Consider the following 18,831-nt stretch of genomic DNA (forward strand, 5'->3'; position numbering starts at 1 on the left):
CACATCCACTCTCATATAGAGAGTTAAGAAAATCAAAATAAGGGAATAGTTATTCTACCACTCTGCATCAAGTGGTATCAGAGCCTAAAATAAGTTTTGTTTCTCACCATGTTAGAAGGAGAAGAGTTATCCTCAAGGATGACAAATGTTGAGATAGTAAAGTATCTTAGGGACCAAAAACAAAAGGAAGATGAGTAAATAAATTTGGAATATCTTAAGGATAATGAAATGCAAAAGATGTAGGAGGAGAATGATAGACTTAGGACAAAGCTTAAGAACAAAAGTAGAGAAAACTCTAATGAAGTTGAATAGGGAAGCAAAGAAGAACCCCCCTCTGGATGAAGAAGAAGAATGTCCTCTAGATCAGAGGCTACTTGTAAAGACTCTAAAATCCATGGAAAGAAGAACCTTGGATGCTAGGTTTGATCTACCTACCTATGATGGGAAAATGAACCCTCATGTTGCTATGGATTGGGTAAATGCCCTAACTAGTTTCTTTGATTGTGAAAGTATTTGTCAATCTTAGAAAGTCAAAATTGCCAAGTCAAGATTAAGGGGATCCACCCTTACATGGTGTTATCTCATCCAAGATTTTAGAATGAAGGATGGAAAGAGCCAAGTGTCCATATGGAAGAAGATGACAATGTTGCTCAAAGAAGCATATGTCCATCCAAATTGTGAAGTGCAACTCCATAAAAGAAGGATGGGGTTAGGAAAAAAAGATATGGATGTCTCCAATTACACCAAGGAGTTCCATAATCTTGTGACAAATTTTTTTATTGTGGAACCAGAGAGTGTGAAGCTTGCAAGATACTTGCAAGGACTCAAATTTTCAATTCAAGATGAATTGAACCTAACCACCATAAATACTATCCAGCAATGCTTCTTGTTGGCCACCAAATTAGAGAAGTTCAAGAGAAGGAGTGAACAAGGTGGAAGAGGCAGAAGAAAGCATCCATCACCATGTATTATTTAGTAAAAATGTCATTGCAATACAACCATGGAAGCCTTCAAAGACATAGCCACAACCAAGCAATCGATGTGAACAAGCATGAATCCACACATCCCATGCCATACTTCCAACCTTCACAAATGCTCCCTTGGCTAACCTATCAAGCCTTTTCTTGCTCAACTCTCACTTTTGTGCCTTTTGTCTTCTCACACCAACAACTACCCTTATGGCTACTTATAGAGTAGCAAGTCCCACAAAACCACCAAGTGGTATTATATAAATCATGTGCTAAAACCATATGCTACCTAACCCATTGACCCCACATTTAATATTGTACATTTAATTTATTTTCCCCATAGTTAAATATTTACATAAAATATTATCACAATGTTACAATAAAACTCATCAAGTATATCCCATGGGAATCTTTACATGTTGCATGTCCATATAGATGCAACATTACCTAATAAAATAAAATAATACAATATAACAATATTATGCAATGTGTGCAACACCCATGATCTTAGCAATCTCCCACTTCTTATTTATGTTGCATAGGGATAGTTTGTAGCCACATATATGAGCAAGGGAATAATCCCTCCTAGCACATCCACCATCATCTATCAAAGTACACAAAGTGATCCATCCTAATACCTGCAACAAAATGAAAGTATTTGGAATCTCAAACATGAATGAAGCCACCTCATATTATGTTACTACCACTAGACATACATAGAAGTCATCCAAAGAGAAAGCCACCCAACCTCTCACATTTGAAGGTCATAAAATTTTGTACCAAATTAAATGCCAAGCACAAAAACCTAATCCAAAGGTAATCACATGTATCTATAGTTGTCAAAATATCCATAGCTGAAATAACACCCACATCAAGTGCCAAACCCATCCAACTATCCATACCTCCAAAGGTATACCAAGTGAATCTCACATCATCAAAATATCCAATCTATAACCTACAATCACAAGCCTCAAAAGAAATACCTACCATGTATATACCAAGAAGCTTCGACTATAAAAGATAATGTCAAATCTATAACCAATCCACTTGCAACATCTCAAAGAAGTGAATCCATGTAGTCTCAAGGACATCCACAACACATAAACCAATAACCTGCAAGAACGAATCTCATATAAAATCTCCAACAGTCTCCCAAGTTTTCCATAACCAACATAGGAAAGAGATAAAGGAATAACCGTGTCATCTCTCACATGACATACATGAGCACAAACCAATGATCACAATCTCTAACCAATCTCAAATATAATGTAATAAAAAACATCCAGGAAGATAACCAAGACCAGATAGAAACCATGCAAATCATAACTTGTATCATGTCCTTCTATACACACCTCTAGATGTAAATTGTACAAGTATGATCTACTCAATAAAACCCTAACCAAGGAGCCACAACAACACCCAAACCATACCATATAACTAATCATGGATGTAAGCCTCTCACAAGAAGATCAAACTCATAAACAATTCCTAAACCAAGAAATATGCCCAACATAAAACCATATCTCAAACTCAAGCAACATAAAAATATATGCAAATGGAGATACCTAATGCTAATCCACCTTTCAAATAAACCCTTTAGAACTAAATTAAGTACCATAGCTCAAGATCCATATCCATGAAAGACAAGTATAAATATAATGCACCTGTGAGAAACAATGGGCTATACCTCTCAAATAGAAAACTATTGAGTAGACCAAGAGTGGGGAATGAGAATGCTCATCAAGATATCCAAATCTCTAACCAAGACTTGTCTTAGAACAATCTCCTTTCAAGTCCATATCAAGTGAATACCCCCTGGACTTTTTATTGAAATCATTGACCATCCAAACAAATAATTCTCTAATCCAAGAGAAATCAACATCACCACTATTTCTAAGTATCTATGAGCACCTATAACCAAGAAATCCATGCCAACTCCAAATGCAACATAGAAATATCATGAAGTATCCATCTTATGATCAATGTACGCAATACCAAGAAACTAAACCAAGATCATTGGCAAAGGTCCAACCATGGCCTTAGGAACATAAACATGTCAACATGATCAAACCATCTCAGCTAAAGAGATAACATGCTCCATATGAGCATTATACAACCATGGTACCAAGGCATCATAAAATGCATCTCCTAAATGAAGATCCTCCAGGTCTACACTCACACAACCAATGTGTCAGTACCAAGTGAGACCAATAAGATAAAAATCAAACCAAGAACTAATCCTGCACTATCACCTCATCACTGTCACAAGTTCCCACTAAACCATGCATCCAATATATCTATGACATCATGATGAAAAAAATCCTCTAACCATGAGAATCAATCAAGGTATCGAACCATAGTTAAGCTCACTCAGGCTGGAGTAGTACTGGGATGGGTGACCTCCCGAGAAGTCCCGGTGCTTCACCCCTATGAGCATCACCTAGATCCAATGAGTGCTAAGTGTTCCATTTATTCTCATGAGAGATGGATTCATGTTGAATCACTACTCATGAAACATGGGTCATCAAGTTTGACTCAAAAATCACACAATTAAATCCTGATATTCACATCACAATTTGACTAGCTGTAGAAATCATCTCCTACTTATCAAGATTAAATTTGACAACCATCATGGGCTGAAAATAAAAAAATATTTCATTTCCTCTAAACATGACCAAACTAGGGCATATTATATATCAAAATTTATGGAAACATCAACCCAGAACCAATGGTGAGGTTTGTTTTTACCCAAGAGGTCATTTCTGCAAGCTCACCCTAAAACCCTCATTTAAATAAAATATCCAAAAAAATTATTTTGTCCAACAATTTCACATGCCCAAAATCTTCCAACGTCCCATCATAGAAGCAAACCCAAAACCCTCAAATCTGTAATAAACAACTCATATATCTTTCCCTTTCTTTTATCCTCTCATGTATTCCCATGGATTCAATCTAGGGTTACAATAATAAAACCATAGCTCTAATACCACTTGTAAGGAAACTTGCAACAAAGAATATAACCCTTTCCACATAACCCATAATAAATCCGAATAATACATGGTGATGGATGCTTTTGGAGGCTGGGTTTTTTCCTTAATGAGGGTTTCCCAGGGTATATCTTGCATCACATTTTTGTGGGTATGTTGTTTATTCTCTTGAATGTGGATCTCAATTACATGTTTATTTTAAATATATTATGAGTTATGTGGAAATAGTTATATTCTTTGTTTCAAGTTTCCTTACAAAAATAATAGAGGGAGAAGTAGCTCTTGGAACAAAAGGCAACCAAGCACTGAAAATAAGCCCCTTGAACAAAGCCAAGGACCCAAGGAGCATGGAGAATCTAGTTCAAGAGGGAATTATAGAGGAAGGAGACCCTTTAGTAGAGGCAGAGTGAGATCAAATGGACCTCCAAAATGTTATAACTATAATCAAATTGGCTAGTATACAAATAGATGTCATGAGAAGGGAGGTAGTAGTCAAGGGGAAAGAAGAACATAGTTGGATCAAGAAGAAATAGAGCTTGAAGTCAAGGAAGGAATAGCCTTGATGATGAGGTAGACATTTTTTCAAGTTCCTCATAATCAAGAACCTCCACAAAGAAAGAACTTGTTTAGGAATAAAGTCAAATGTCAGGGAAAGGTATGTAATCTTTTAATAGATTCTAGTTCAACAAAGAATTTAGTCACTAAGGAAATGGTACAAAAACTCATACTAAGCAAGACTCCTCACCCATTTCCTTACCATGTCTCATGAGTTAATAAAGATCAAAAGACCTTAGTGACTGAATAAACCTTGGTAGAGTTCTCTCTCGGTGATTTCAGTGATAAAGTTTTGTGTGACATAGTAGAAATGGATGCCTGCCATCTTCTACTTGGCATACCCTTGCAGTATGATATGGCCACTTATAATTGTAGGAAAAACACGTATACAATAATCAAGGATGGTAAAACTTACACCATGAAACATTTTCCTAATCAAAAACAAGAAAAAGAACCACTGGTCATAGTTGTGGGTGAAAAGGAACTAATAAAAAAAATAAAGGACACTAATGAAGGATATGCTTTAATACTCAAACCAAGGGATGAAGTGAAAGCTAAGAAGGAGGAACCAATTCCTAAAGAGATACAAGAACTACTTGATGGGTACCATGAGGAAGTTTCCATTGATTTGCCCTCAAACCTCCCATGAGAGACATTAGCCACCAAATTGACTTCATTCCAAGTGCTTCTTTGCCTAATAAGGTCCCCTATAAAATGACACCTTCACAACACGTAGAAATGGCTAAGTAGGTCAATGAGTTGTTAGAAAAAGGCCTCATACAAAAGATCCTTAGCCCTTATGTAGTCTCATCAGTGTTGACCCCAAAGAAGGATGGAAAATGGAGACTCTATACAGATAGCAAGGTAGTGAATGGAATCACTATCAAATATTGATTCCTAATCCCAAGGATTGAAGATCTGCTAGACTAGTTAGGGACTGCATCCTACTTCTCAAAAATTGATCTAAAATCTAGCTATCACCAAATAAGGATAAAACCAAGTGATGAATGGAAAATGACCTTCAAAATAAAAGGACTTTTTGAATGGCTTGTCATGCCATTTGGGTTAAGCAATGCACCCTCTACCTTCATGAGGCTAATGAATGAAATCTTCCAAGACTATAATGGTGAGTTTTTGGTTATTTATCTTGATGAAATACTGATCTTTAGTTGCAGTTTGCAGGAGCAACTTAAGCACTTAAAGTTGGTCTTCAAAAGGTTACAAGAGTACAAGTTGATGATAAACCTATAAAAGTGTACCTCCCTACAGAGAGAGATCATATTCTTGGGATTTGTAATATTAAAAGGCACCTTGAAGATGTATCCTTCTAAGTTTGAAGCAATAGTCAACTGGTCACCTCCTAAAAACCAAGGTGATGTAAGAAGTTTCCATAGAGTGGCTATATTTTATAGGAAACTTGTCAAAAAAATTAGCCATGTATGTGCACCTATGCTTGAAACAATTAAGGTGGAAGAAAAAATAAGTTTGAATGGAAAAAGTAGGCTAATGATGCTTTTGAATACTTGAAACCTAGAGTGGCACAATATCCAATATTTACTCTTCTTGATTTCAATAAAGTTTTCACAGTAGAGATAGATGCAAGTAACCTAGCCAAAATTGTAGAATGATGTGAGAAATTTTGTAGAAACTTGTGTCATTTTCCAACAGGCTGAAGGCACCTCAACCAATTGGGGACTCTATCAGCCTCTCTCCATACCATCCCAACCATGGGAGGCAATATCAATTAATTTTTTAATGGGGCTCCTAAGGACCAAACAGGGCTATGATAACATATTTGTGGTTGTAGACCATTTTAGCAAAATGGAACATTTTATCCCTTGCAAAAGCATCCATGATGCATCACAGATTGCACAATTGTTCTTCAAATAAATTTTTAGAATTCATGGGCTGCCTAAATCTATTGTCTCAAATAGGGATGTAAAGTTTCATGGCCATTTTTGGAGAACTTTGCATAAGAATTTGAGCACAAATCTTCAGTTTATCTTTGCCTAGCATCCCCAAATAGATGAGCAGACAAAAATCATTAATAGATCTCTTAGAAACCTTCTTAGATGTCTAAAACATAGTACTCACAAAGTTGGGATCTATACTTCCCTAGACAGAATTTTTCTTCAATGATTCTCTTAATATGTCTACAGGGAAAATGCCTTTCCAAATAGTCTATGGAGTTCATCCTAAAGGACCAATGGAGCTCAGAGAACTCCCTACTAATTTCAAAACTAGCTCCAAAGGTGAAGAATTGGCAAAAATGATCAAACATATCCAAGAGTAGGTGAAAGATAACCTAGAATAGGCATCTTAGAAATACAAGGCACAGGTAGACAAAAGGAGAGAAATACATTTCAAATTTGGTGATAAAGTGTGGGCCTATCTTAGAAAAGAAAGACTCCCAAAGATCTAACATTCCAAACTTCAAATGAAAAATATAGGGCCCTACACCATATTGCATAAGTTTGTCCAAAATGCATATGAAATCACACTCCTACCAATTCTTTCAATCTCTCCAATATTTAATGTTTCTGATTTAACTCCTTTCAAGGAAAACACAAACATGGCAGATGCTTCAACTAATCCTGCAGAGGGTCAAGAATCTTCCCCCAAGACAACCTCTTCAGTTAGAGAAGATATTTGTGTTAGAAATAGATAATACTGGGGAGCGGAGGGGGGAGGGGGTGGTGTGAATCAATATTTTCAATCTTTTTTCCCACAACTGGATATTATTAATTACTTTACCACATGCACAAGAAAGCAAACTACTAATATTGAATAGTATAAACAACCATACACAAAAAGAGATCATAACACCATTTTTTTTAACTAGGAAAATCCTAGCCAAGGGAAAACCCCGATGGGGATGAAATCCACTAGATGATTCACTATATAAAGGATCTGGTTAAGGATATTGACCCTATTAGGAGTCTATGAAGAATGTATAGTGTCTCGAGTCCCTGTTAGGAGACTAAGCCTTGTTAGAAGCCTCAACCCTATTAGGAGTTGCTTCAACTCTATTAGGAGTTGGTGGATCATTTACAAATGTGTGCAAGAAGAGCCCACTACCCTAACATGCAACTATACAATAAGATCTTCAAGAAATAAGTATGCATACAATACTGAGATACTTTTTGTGGTTCACAAATCTTCTAACTAAAAATTATTCATACAAAAGAAATTTTGCACATATCAATCTACATCATATCTCGCATAACAATGCTTCACATCATATATAATATCGTATTCACTTGTTACTCTCATTTTACAAGATCATATCAAGTTCGTAATCACTGATTATTCCTTTCTCACACTTCACACTAACTTTGCAAATGATGTCCTTTACTTATACCAAAAATATTAGTAAATTCTTCCTTAGTTGGCTCACATAACATCCTTAGAGTCGGCTTATTAAGAAATTGTAAAACAATAAATCAAGTCGTTTAACACATTCTGCAGATATGCTCTATTCTGCATTGTATCATCACTGCATTACTAATTCCTTCATAATTTGGACTCAATTGATCGTACGGACATGTGTATTGGTATACGTCATCAGTATGATGTCATGCATCCCTAGTTAACTGCGCAAGATAATATTCAAAGGGAATATCCTGCTATTATCAAATTTTTTATGTTGTTGTGATGTCTAATACTTAAACAATTTTTCTTCATAAATGACTAATCTACAAAACAAATATGTTGCCATAAATGATAACCATGTTAGTTCCCTTATTTGATTGATTGGACATATTGCCAACAATCTCCCCCTTTGGCATTGATGGCAACATTTTGGAAAAATTGGCTAAGTCCCAAACATGTTGTCATACCAAACAAAACAACCATAACATAGTAAAAACATTGTATTCATGTTTTAAGGGATTACATCCCTTATAACTCTGATCACAACTTATTGCTCCCCCTTAAAAATTACAATAAAAGCTTACTACTACTACTATATATATATATATCCTTATTTTCCCCTTTTCAGGGCGGGGGGTGTGAATCAGTATTTTCAATCTTTTTTCCCACAACTAGATATTATTAATTACTTTACCACATGCACAAGAAAACAAACTAATAATTCTGAATAGTATAAACAACCATACACAAAGAGAGAACATAACACCATATTTTTTCAACTAGAGAAATCTTGGCCAAGGGAAAACCCTGGTGGGGATGAAACCCACTAGATGATTCACTATATAACGGATCCAGTTAAGGATATTGACCCTATTAGGAGTCTATGAATAATGTATAGTGTCTCGAGTCCCTTTTAGGAGACTAAGCCTTGTTAGAAGCCTCAACCCTATTAGGAGTTGGTGAATCATATACAAATGTGTGCAAGAAGAGCCCACTGCCCTAACATGCAACTATACAATAAGATCTTCAAGAAATAAGTATGCATACAATACTGAGATAGTTGTTGTGCTTGAAAAATCTTCTAACTGACAATTCTTCATACAAGAGCAACTGTGCACATATCAATCTACATCATATCTCGCATAACAATGCTTCGCATCATATATAATATTGCATACACTTGTTACTCTCATTTTACAAGATCATATCAAGTTCTTAATCACTAATTATTCCTTTCTCACACTTCACACTAACTTCACAAATGATGTCCTTTACTTATACCAAACATATTGGTAAATTCTTCCTTAGTTGGCTCACACAACATCCTTAGAGTCGGCTTATTAAGAAATTGTAAAATAATAAATCAAGTCGTTTAACACATTCTGCAGATATGCTTTCTTCTATATTGTATCATCACTGCATTACTAATTCCTTCATAACTTGGACTCGATTGATCATACGGACATGCGCATTGGTATATGTCATTAGTATGATGTCATGCATCCCTGGTTAACTACACAAGATAATATTCAAAGGGAATATTCTGCTATCATCAAATTTGTTATGTTGTTGTGATGTCTAATACTTAGACAATTTTTCTTCACAAATGAACATGACTAATCTGCAAAACAAATATGTTGCCATAAATGATAACCATGTTCCTTACCTTATTTGATTGATTGGACATATTGCCAACAATCTCCCCCTTTGGCATTGATGGCAACATTTTGAGAAAATTGGCTAAGTCCCAAACATATTGTCATACCAAACAAAACAACCATAACATAGTAAAACATTGTATTCATGTTTTAAGAGGATTACATCCCTTATAACTTTGATTACAACTTATTGCTCCCCCTTAAAAATTACAATAAAAGCTTACTACTACTACTGTGTGTGTGTGTGTGTGTGTGTGTGTGTGTGTGTGTGTGTGTGTGTGTGTGTGTGTGTGTGTGTGTGTGTCTCCTTATTTTCTCCTTTTCAATTAGTTATAATTTTTCATATATCTCCCCCTTTGACATCAATGAAAAAGGTATCACAAAAAGAAAAGACTATCAAAATCTGGTAGCTGCATCAAAACTTGGAAAAGCAATCACCGAAGTTGGTTTTTAACTGCACAAAGTGTTTCTTCCAACTTTATTTTAGTGCATCAGATACACTGATTAGCGCACATAAAACATATGCAACTAACTTTGTTGCATTCAAGTTTGTAGCCACAAACTTGTCCTATGAGGATTTTGTTGACAAGCATTCCTCCAATTGATTCTCCAACAATGTTGCTTGTGGGAAGAAGTGTTCTCTTAAGAGAGTGAATCTCTTTAGAGATTTCTCTTTTTCTACTTGCATATTCCTTATGATTTCATGAAGTGTCTGCATTGTGTGCTCAATGGTATCTATCTTCTAATTTTGTTTTCGAAAGTTGTCAATGAACGGCTAAAGCTCAGTCACCTTTTCTTTGATTTGATCATCAAATTCTTGGAGATGAATGTATGCCAAGTTGCACTTAGCATAAGCCTATTTTCCTTCCTCTATACACTATCTTAGTGCCTTAATACATATATTCAAAGTTTCTATATCATTCCTCATGCACATGGTATTAAGGAGTTTACTAGCATGCTCTGTTTATGCTTGAATTGAAGCCACATTAGAAAGTGTTTTGAATTCATTGTCAAAAGCTTTGCACAAAATTATTGTGCACTATTGAATATCTATAGGGGTGTCAACAGGGCTTACTACCTTCTCCATTCTATCCAAAACTGAAGTCAAAGTCTTCTCAAGGGACTTGACTAAAAAAAATTTCACAAGAAGTTTACTTAAAGAAAATATAAGATTCTTTGCTTCATCTTCTTCATCTGATTGAATTGTTGTTGTTGTTTCTTGGGTAGGTTGTGTGGAGGGTATTACTACTGCTAGTGTCAAGGATACAATCAAAGTAGTTGCTTCAATGCTAGATTCAACTTTCTTCATAGAAGGTGCATCTTCTTCTTTTGGCTTCTGATCTTCTACTTCATCAAACAAGCTACCATAATTCACAATATTACCAACAATACTGGCACCAAAATCCTTGAATGGGTCCTCATTTCTATCAACTATCACATTGGTGTTATCTACTTGCATAGATTCACTGCCAATGGTGATATGTGGTGAATCACTAGAAATAGGTGTTCTAGTTGGTTGCTTAAAACTCTGGGGTGAACTATTTGTAGTAGGACTTGCTTTCTCTGCCTGCGCACACTCCTCAAGTATCTAGCTTGTCTTCTCTGGCTACGCACTTTTCTTAGACATAGTAGACATAAATATGACTATAGCCTTTTGTGTTTCCTCATTAACTTCTTCGTAATTTCCTCCCATGAGGAGAATGCATCTCTTTTTATTCCTTAACAAAGGTGTTATACCTTTCAAAATAATTGTCATTTCTTCCTCATTATTTATAGAACATAACTTTTTTCACCATATTAATTCTTATTTTCTTATCTTCCTCTACAAATTTTCTCTTTCTATTTAGCAATCTATTGTACAAATCTTCAGGTATCTGACCTCTTATATTGTCAAACCTTTTATCTTTTAGGATCATATTCCTAACTACAACATTTTCTAGCTATCTTCTATCCATATTATTATACAAATCATAGTACTTATTCAAATGTACAAAATTATTGTCATTAATGATTTGCATGTTAAGATTCTCTACCTTTGGCTTCCATGCTTTTCACTTGGCTGAGGTTTTTGCTTCCTAATCTGCTGGTTCAACTAGTCTGTCACCAATTTCTTCTTTAGAATCAAAAGAACTAATCTACAAGCTTCTTCTTTTCTTGTTTGGACCACTTGTAGTCTACTTCACTCTCTTCTTAGCAAGGGTTTTGGTCCTTTCAAGGCTTGTAGACTTCCTTGTAGCTGATGCTTCTTCAGTCTTCACTAGATTCCTTGGAGGTTGCTACTACGCAACTACTACATAAGGCACAATAGGTGTCTATGCACTTGTCTGAGCAACTATGACCTCTTTAGTAGGCCCTATAACTGCAATGGGTGTAGGTTTCAATAGCTCAAATTGACCACAGGCCTTCATTTCCATGGCTATCCCTTTCACCTCATCAAATTATTTTCTAGTCATTCCTAATTCCTTCAAAATAGAATCAATCACCTTATCCACCTTTTTCTTGGAATCCTTTATTATTTGATTGGTTTTGGCTTCTCTCATTTTATCAAAATATGTTCTCCATCTAGGACATTCAGAATCAACTTCTGAGTGAAGGATTATCTATGCATATCCTTCGATCAATTCCTCACTTATTTCGTAACCCATAGGTTCAATGAACTTAACTCAAGGGACTACTGCCTCTATACATGTGAAATCTATTTAAACCATGAAACATAATTCATCCTTATACTTCTCTACTAGCACAGGAGGTACCCTATACCTTTGCTTCATTTCAGTTTGGAAAGACTTCATTATTCTATCAATGTCATTGTCTCTAACTGCTTCAAGTCTTGATCTATATGAACGAGTGATTAACTGTATTGCACACTCACTTCTATCCCATTTCATGATTCCAAGGAACTTCTTAGATGCATGGAAGAATATGTGAGTTGGTAGGGATTCAAACCTAAAGACTGCGCTCTCAAATTTCTTGATTCTAGATATGTTATCCAACAACTGTGTTCAAATAATGTCACACATATTAACCTCTTCACCTCTTAATGCCAAGTAAGCTGCATGAAGAAATCCTACAAGGATTGAATCTATCCTAGATCCATGATTGTACTTATATCCCAAAATCTTACAAATGAGTCTCATTCCATCTTGAATGGTGTTGACTTTCATGTTTCTACCATCAAAATACGTATTGAGATTTGTCTCAACTAGCTTGTGCGCATTCTTAATGTTCACTAGATTGCATCCTCCATTGCTCAAACCTGTGACCTTGTGAATTAGGTCATTGTCCATACATATGATAGAATCTCCCAACCATATAAAATCATCATGTACTCTGCTTAGAATTATCCTTGTCCATTCATTATTATCGAAATCCATGTAGAACATATGCTTAACTAGGTTAAGTCATTCTAGGTATCTATGTTCAAGTTTCAATGACAAGTCATTGCTACACATTTTCTTCAATTCCTTATGAATATTTGAATCACCTATGCTTTAAATCTTGCAATGAATATATCCTCTTATATCCTCAACGTGAAGAACATTTTCTGGAACTTGTGAAAATGCTCTAATAGGGTCATCAAGAAAAGAAACAAACGGGTGTTTCTTGAAATCATATCTAGGTCTATTGCTTATATTAAAGACTTCTTGTCTTGCCATTTCTGAAAGATAATGTTCAAAAATTCAAAAAATACCTTAATTTCACGTATTAGGGTTTTTGGTGACTTTGTGTAATTGCAGGCCTCTTCAATTCTTCAAATCTGGCTTCAATCTCACATTCAAAATTTTCACAAATAAATGATGTATGCAAATCAATTTGTGTCTTTTAAATCTTTCACAATCTGTACTTTGCATTAAATGTGTGTTTGTCACTAGTTAAGTGTATTGTCTCTGTACAATAGAGAGGTTATTCTTCTTTCATATCCGTGTCTTGGTCTTATCAGGCAATGTGCACTTCACTATAGACTTCTCTCAATGTATTCTACATACTATCAACTACACAACCTTTGATACTTACTCTAACATCAGTTATCAATAACTAATACTCTATTTCACTAAGAATGCTTAATTTTGGTAAGAGGAGTCACAAACAATAAGTGACTTCATTGTCTTGTTAGGTACATCTTCTATAACTGTATGAGAGCTTCATGGTTCCTTTTCCTTTATAAATGATTCCTTTAATTCATTTGTTTGCTCCTTCATATCATTTCTTCTATTGTTCCTTTTGTAATTCTGATTCCTGTTTAGGTCTCTTCTATCCATTCTGCAAAACTTTGTTGTGTGTCCAAAGTTATTACACAACTAACATACAAGTACATTTCTTTTTTGTTCATTCTACTGGTCGTCAAGTGCTCTGCAATTCCTTGCAATGTGTCCAAGGTTTTTGCATTTGTAGCAAACAATTTTTCTTCTTTCTCCACTTTCATTACTATGAGATCTTCTTCTATTTCCTGCATAGTTAGTGTTCCTATATATCCTACTATTTGCATTATCACTATTAAGTTTAGGTTTCTTACAATCTACTGCATAATGACCATATCCATGATAATTATGGAAATAAAAATTTGAAATAGATTTGATGGACTTATTTTTGCAATCGACTTCAGTGTCTTTAGGTTCATCACAACAGGCATAAGATTCCTTTCTTTTGTTGTCCATATCATGATTAGATTCTTTATCTTTCTCAGAATGAGTGACATTCTCTTCATCCTTAGATGTATCATTTTTCTTGCTTAGATCCTTATTGACTTTAGGAGAATCAGATTCTTTTCTCTCAATAAATTTCTTGGTGGATTGTCCAAGAAAGAATACAAGTCCAGTCTTGTCATAACTAGGTCTTTGTGCACATATTTGTTCTTCAATCTTATCACTGCTGGTATATAATTTCTCAATTTGTTGTTTGGTTTGTACCAACTCACCTTTCACAATAGTGTTGTATTTTTCTAATTTTGTATGCTCTAACTTATAGATTCCAATTTAGATGTTACTTTGCCTAACTGGTATATCAGATCTGCATTTTCTGCTTTAATTTCAAAGTCATTCTTTCCTCCATTTTTCTTAACACTTAGCTTAAGTTCAATTATCTTCAACTCATGTCTTAGGATCTCATTTTCTTTCTTTAGATCTTCAATATCATCATCACTAGTTTTATTGTTAGGTCTTGTTTGCTTCAGATCATCTATCTTTTCCTTCAGTTCACCAATATAAGCTTTTGCATCTTTGTATTTGTCCTTTAGGCTATCTCTTTCATGAATAAGAAGATCAATTTGTTCAAGAGCTTCGTCAAGATTTTTCTTCAACTGTTCCATATCCATAGGGATCTCATTCAAGTTGTTAAGCCTCTTCTAAATAACCAAGCTCTGATATGAATTGTTAGAAATAGATAATATTGAGAGGGTGAGGGGGGGAGGAGGGGGGTAGGGAGGTGAATCAGTATTTGCAATCTTTTTGCCCACAACTGGATATTATTAATTACTTTACCAAATGCATAAGAAAGTAAACCAATAATGCTAAACAATATAAACAACCATAAATAAAGAGAGATCATAACACAATGTTTTGTTAGCTAGGGAAACCCTGGTCAAGGGAAAACCCTGATGGGGATGAAACCCACTAGATGATTCACTATATAAAGGATCCAGTTAAGGATATTGACCCTATTAGGAGTCTATGAAGAATGTATAGTGTCTTGAGTCCTTGTTAAGAGACTAGGCCTTATTAGAAGCCTCAACCCTATTAGGAATTGCTTCAACCCTATTAGGAGTTGGTGGATCATATACAAATGTGTGCAAGAAGAGCCCACTGCCTTAACATGCAACTATACAATAAGATCTTCAAGAAATAAATATGCATACAATATTGAGATACTTGTTGTGCTTCACAAATCTTCTAACTAACAATTCTTCATACAAGAGCCACTGTGCACATATCAATCTCCATCATATCTCACATAACAACACTTCGCATCGTATAGAATATCACATTCACTTGTTACTCTCATTTCACAAGATCATATCAAGTTTGCAATCACTGATTATTCCCTTCTCACACTTCATACTAACTTTGCAAATGAAGTCCTTTACTTATACCAAACATATTGGTAAATTCTTCCTTAGTCGGCTCACATAACATCCTTAGAGTTAGCTTATTAAGAAATTGTAAAACAATAAATCAAGTCATTTAACACATTCTGTTGATATGCTTTGTTCTGCATTGTATCATCACTACATTACTAATTCCTTCATAACTTGGACTCGGTTGATCGTACAGACATGCACAATGGTATATGTCATCAGTATGATGTCATGCATCCCTAGTTAACTATGCAAGAGAATATTCCACTATCATCAAATCTGTTATGTTGATGTGATGTTGTCTGATACTTAGACAATTTTCCTTCACAAATGAACATGACTAATCTGTAAAACAAATATGTTGCCATAAATGACAACCATGTTACTTACCTTATTTAATTGATTGGACATATTGCCAACAACTTGAAACAAAGATCTTGAAGAAACTAGGCATAATACCTATCTCTAGTACCTAGTCAACTGGCAGACTCTACCTAACATTGATGCCACTTGGATGACTAAATAGGATATCCTTTAGCATGGGTACACCTTGGAATAGTTAGACTCAAGTGGGAACTTGAGTTTCAAACAACATGGGTAGTATGGTGCAAGAGCACCCCCAAAACATTCAAATAAACCTACTAAGAATTGATGGGGTCTCCTAGACCATGGAGAATAATCTAGACTCCTAGGGCTTTCTCTCATTCATTAAGGTCCTGATTGTGTGAACCCTTTTGACAGTCAGGTGGTTATATAAACCTACTATCTAAAGAGGTCACAAGGACCATTCTTATGCTTAGGATCTTAGGTATGGGTCATTTTAAGCTCTAGGGTCACTTTAGGTCTTTATGTTTGTGTTTAGGACTTCAAATCCTTCAATAAAGTAAAAAGTTGCCATGAGCAAGAAAAGTTGCTATGCGTAACAAAAAGTTGTTTCGCAACTTTTTGGCAACTTTCGAGCAACTTTGCCTAATTTTTGTTTTTGTTTGCAATAATCTCCCTAACATTCACAACCATTAGATTTCAGTTGGATTAGTTGGATAAAGTCTTCAAGTATCCCTTTTAGGTAGGTGGAAAACACGAAAAATGTACTTTTTCTTTGAACGTAATAAAATAACCAACTGTTCTCTGCAAATTGTGAAGTTTTTGTTGATTGTATAGATTGTATGAATGTGATAGAGGGAAGACCTATTGTGGATGAAATCCTAGTGTCTTAGCCTTCATTTGCTTCCAGTCTGAGGTCCTAAAATGCTTGGATTTGGGAGAAACCATCAAATTGGTGTAATCTACTACCAAACCCTTACTAGTTAGGGTTACAACACTTCAATGCCATATCTCTCATTCCCACCCTTGAAAAATCTTGATTCTTGGTGGAATGAGAGGTATCTCTATGTATTTCAAGATTTTGGAGTCTTCTTGCAGGGGTCAATTGATGGTCATACATATGAAGCCATTTTGAGTTGGCATCTCCATGTGACAACTCTGTGACAAAAGCAAGAAAAGGTGAATGGATCCTTTGGGGGTTGAACCAGAGCATGAAACCTTGGAATCCATGCATTTGAGGTCTAAGGATTCGACCAACCCTTGTATTGGTTCTGCAACCTCTTATGAGGGTACTTCCTTTGGAAATCATACCTAATTAAGACAATTAGGCCTATCGACGTTCTCCACCTTTTGGGGTTCAGGGTTGGAGTCAAGACCTCTCATTTAGGGTGTTAACATATCTTCCAAAAGGTTGTTTGGAAATGTCACTAGTTTGCCTAGTCCTTGAGGAATTTAAGAGTTAGGCCCTTAAACCTTGTGTCAAAAGACTACTAGGCCAATACACCAATAGGGAAGACAATTCATATAGTTGCAGGACTAGTTTGACCTTATGGAGTTATAAGGCCCTTGAAAGTGGGATTCCAAGTCCTATGCAAGGTAGACCAACCCCTACACCATCCAACCCCTAACAAGGATCCATCCAAATAAGTTCATCATTGTGGAATTGGGCATTTGAGCCATAGGAGAATGCTTTGGAACTAAGACTGAATTTATGTTTAGAACCCCTTTTCAAAGGTGTGAGCCTTGGGTGTATCCACTCTCATATAGAGAGTTAAGAAAGTCAGAATAAGGGACTAGTTATACCATTGCTTTGCATCATTCACCCTTCTACACGGGGACCCATAATCATCCTTTGGAGGTTTCTTATGAGTTTATAAGTAAGGATGAGAGTTTATCCCCATTCCCCATGACCCACCCTAATGCATAAATTATGGTTCCCTTTGATTTCAGTGCTACGTTATTGGGAGATAAATATAAGGGAAATGAATTTTGATAGAGACATATGCAATTTACTCTAGCTATAGTTATTTAGTATTAGATATATTTATGATGAAGTTCTCTCATGTTGAGTTCCACCTTGGTTTTCCATCACTTTACATTTCCTCTTGATATCTTTTATGCTCTTTTATGTTCTAAATTCCTATTGATTTGTTTGGGATCAACTTTTATGGTATGGCGATTACTAACATTTTTATACAAGATATTGGCTTTCTACTTGGTCATCTCAGTTATGGCTATGATGTTCTCTTCTTGAGAATCGATTATGATTTTCAAAGGATTTTAACTATTGCAAAGGTTTTATGACTTATATTCTCGTCTCTATTTAAGGCAAAATGTATTTCTTTTTTTTCTGTGTGGGGCAAAAGGGTCAGGTCAGTTGGCTTTTGTAATATTTGCTTATGGCTCTCAACTCTATTTGGATCTTGGTTGATATTAATTTCAATATGAAGGTAAGCTACTGCCTTTTAAATCTAAATGTCTCTACTTGTTCTTTGGTGTTGGAGCCAACACCCTCCTAGCTTGGTACTCATATTATGGATCTATTAGAGCAAAGCTCTCCAACTATAAAAGAAAAGATGAAATTTTTGCTAGAGCTTCTCTATATTCTGGGTCTCTTTCCTTATTCCAAATAGCCCTCTTGTCAACTGTTAGGGGAAGATATTGCAACTGTAGGTGTACATATATTTCACCCAATTTGGCTAGACTCTCTCCCACTTTTGGATACCTTTAAGACCTAAGACTAGTTCGGTAATTTCCAATTTAGTAATTTTTTGTGGCTTTATCACCTCGATGCATTGTTTGGGTCTCACATGTAAATTGCAATAATATATTTCATCAAGGTATGAATTGATTTAGCTCATTATTATCTTAGAGAGGGGGAAGCATTTAACCCCCAC

Source organism: Cupressus sempervirens, chromosome 11 (genome assembly GCF_028749045.1).
Source record: "Cupressus sempervirens isolate cs-2001-9-10 chromosome 11, ASM2874904v1, whole genome shotgun sequence".
Taxonomy (NCBI): Eukaryota; Viridiplantae; Streptophyta; class Pinopsida; order Cupressales; family Cupressaceae; genus Cupressus; species Cupressus sempervirens.